The 3,367-nt window shown below is 46.8% G+C and overlaps 1 pseudogene; it reads left to right on the plus strand.

Annotated features, from left to right (window-relative positions):
• Window positions 1-384: 384 nt before the first annotated feature.
• Window positions 385-807, plus strand: LOC107125091 (annotated as a pseudogene).
• Window positions 808-3,367: the final 2,560 nt, after the last annotated feature.

The raw sequence follows: 3,367 nt of genomic DNA on the forward strand, positions 1-3,367 counted from the left end.
AGGCAGTTTAAACTCTCTTCCCTTGACTTGCTCGGGTGACCTGTGGCTGCAGGAAGCCCAAGCAAGACGGCCCTTGGACAGGCCAGGGAAGGCACAGGGAGGCATTTAAATGCCTCCCCGATCCTGCCAGGGGCCCCCCTGGCCCACCCACCTCAGAGTCACCAGGGGGGTCACTCTCCAGGCCTTCCCTCTGTCCCCACACACACAGAGGTCTTGGCTGTAGTGGGTGTGGCCAACTCTGAAGCCAGCCGGAACTCTGTTCCTGTGCATTCCTGCCCAAAAATAGCCTAGCCCTGAATGTAATAATGAAACACATTTAATCAGATCTGGGTCCACAGCTCTCTTTCTCTCAGCGCTCCTGATCTGGTTGGGTGTCGCCATTAGACAACACGCTAGCCCTCAGACCCCTCATCAAACCTGAGATCGCCAAGAAGAGGACCAAGAAGTTCATCCATCATCAGTCCGATCACTCTGTCAAAATCAAGCGTAACTGGAGAAAACCAAGAGGTATTGACAACAGAGTTCACAGAAGATTCAAGACCAGATCTTGATGCCCAACAATGGGTATGGTAGCAAAAAGAAAACAGAGCACATTCTGCCTTCAGGGTTCAGAAAGTTTCTTGTCCACAATGTCAAAGAGTTGGAGGTGCTGATGATGAGCAACAAGTAAGTTGGGGGAAACTATCTGGAATAGTTGCTTCTTGAGTAGTTGTGGAGAGGGCAGCTCAGCTTGCTTTCAAGGTTACCAATCCAAATGCAAGACTGCGTAGCAAGGAGAATGAAAAGTTCTTGCACAACAATATTTAATAAAATATGGAAAGTACTGGGGGGGGAGAGATATGGGTCCACAGTGACTTTTTAGAACATAAACGTCCCATTGCAAAAGTTTCCTCCGTCTTCCGCTGAAGGCTGTTGTGATGTCTAAGATAAGAATGTTACATGATATAATCAAGCTAACCGTAAGACGTTTTATACAATTTGAACTGAGCTTGGAGAACAGCAGACACTTCCCCTTCTCAGCTGGAACTGGAAGAGTCTATCTGCAAGTCTGCTGCTGTTCCAGTACAGGACAAGAGACAATTGTCATCTTCTGCTCAACAAGGCTAACCTCAGAAACCATCTCCATTGAAGACACCACACTCAGGGGCATGGAATGGAAATTCATGGGATCTCCGAAAGGGAGCTTTGACTCTTGGAAGCTCCTAACCTGGAAATCGTGGTACTGAACTTAGATCCAGCTCTTCTAATGCAGACCAACTAATGGCTACCCTCTGAAACCATCTTCCAGTCACCATATCTGAAGAAAGCGGATCCTTCACAGGTACGTGTCAATCTCACCTCCCACTAGCTCATTCTCTGGGGGGCAGGAAATGCATTTTGCACATTGTCAGTCATCTGATTCACAGGGGGTCTTCAAGGGAAAAAAAGAAGAAGATAAGAGATTGGATTTATACCCTGCCCTTCACTACCCAAAGGAGTCTCAGAGCGGCTTACAAACTCCTTTCCCTTCCCCTCCCCACAACAGACACCCTGTGAGGTAGGTGGGGCTGAGAGAGCTCTGACAGAAACTGCTCTTTTTCAAGAACAGCTCTTATCAGAACTACGGCTTGCCCAAGGTCATCCGTCCAGGTGCAAGTGGAGGAGTGGGGAATCAAACCCGGTTCTCCCAGATCAGAGTCCGCGCACATAACCACTGCACCAAACTGGCTCTCAAACTGGTAGCGGTAAATAATGCATCACTGCTAATCCCAGACCATCAAGGCCCTCCTCCCTCCACATAACTCAGGCCATAATAATGAAGAACCCTCGTTAGTTAATGGTAAAGTCATATTCTGTAACTACAGAGTAAAGGCCCAGGCTCAGCAGGGGGTCAGCTCTGGCGGGTACTTGGATGGGAGCCCACCAAGGAAGCCCAGGGTCGCTACACAGAGGCGGGCAACGACAAACCACTTCTGAGCGTCTCTTGCCTTGAAAACCTCATGAAGGGGTCTGTCATCAAACGTCAGCCGAGACTCGAGAGCGCTTTCCACCACCTCCGAAAGGCCGAGGCCCTCGCTAAGTGATGCATTTCCATCTTAGTCCTGCTCCAGTTTGGTGCAGTGGTTAAGTGTGCGGACTCTAATCTGGGAGAACCAGGCAACCTTGTGCTGAAAAGTATTGTTGAACTCCCTGAGGAAGATTCGGAAAAAGAAGGATATCTGGACCTCTGTTGGAGGAAGACACGAGCACATGTTATAAAGAGACCTTAAGGAGTCCTCCCTTTTGAAACTTTTATTTAACAGAGGAGGACTATTATTAAAGGTAGTACAATAGCTTTTGAGATTCTTGGAGATGATTTTTGATATTTTTGATTAAGATGATTTATTATATATGTAGAAATTATTGTAAAAATATTTTTCAAAAATATAAAATTATTTATGATGTTATAATAATCTGTGCACGGTACTTGTTGTATGTTGGATTTGAGTTCAGCACTTTAGAGACCGAGAAGATTTCTCACATAAACTTTTTTGGTCTCTGAGGCACTACTGGGCTCCAATCCAGATGTCCTACTACACGCCAACATGGCTACCCCCTGAAACTACACGTTTGCCTTTGTTATTGACCATGTCTAACATATCCCACTATATAGCTGATATCCCTAAAAGGATCCTTTTCCTCTCTCTCCCTCTCTTTCTCTGATTCCTTTCCAGTTTCATCCATTTCTTTCTGTTCTCTTAGTTTAAGAGGGAAGCTGTGTGAGTCTCTAGTAGAGCCACTAGATTAGAGTCCAGTAGCACCTCAGAGAGAGACCTGCAAGATTCTCAGGGCAGAAGCTTTGGGGAGTCAAAGATCCCCTCCTCAGATCTCTCTGTCACCGTCACTATTTCCCTGTCTCATTAGAATTTCTCTCCAAAATGGCAGACCAAGGTTACGTGAGGCTCCATCTACATGCTCCTCATGTCTGCTGAGGGACGGCACAAGGAATGTGTTGGAAATGTGTGATGGGAGTTTTGTACTTTCCGAGTGCATGCTAGAGATTTTCTGTTTGCAGCCCCAACTAAGACTGGCTCCGCTGTAGCCGTGGGGGAAAAGGGTGCTGCCGATACCAGCTCAAGGGAGTACTCTGGGGGACAAATAAGGCAATTCAGGCATTTGGGAGTAAATTTTTGATATAATAAAGGCTGGTCAATCCAAGGAAAATATGCACTTGACTTGGCCAAATTCAGCATCTCAGCAACTCAGCATGCCTGGGCATTGGGTGAGGGGTACATCACTCTAAGGGTTTCTAGTTCTGATCTCCTTGAATGGGATCCCTCTCTTTGTCATAACCTGGGAGCAGTCATCTGACCGCTTCTTTCTGTCTCCCTTTGTCCTCTCACTCTCT

The sequence above is a fragment of the Gekko japonicus genome, unplaced genomic scaffold (assembly GCF_001447785.1).
Source record: "Gekko japonicus isolate JY-2015 unplaced genomic scaffold, Gekko_japonicus_V1.1 scaffold10113, whole genome shotgun sequence".
In the NCBI taxonomy this organism is placed as follows: Eukaryota; Metazoa; Chordata; class Lepidosauria; order Squamata; family Gekkonidae; genus Gekko; species Gekko japonicus.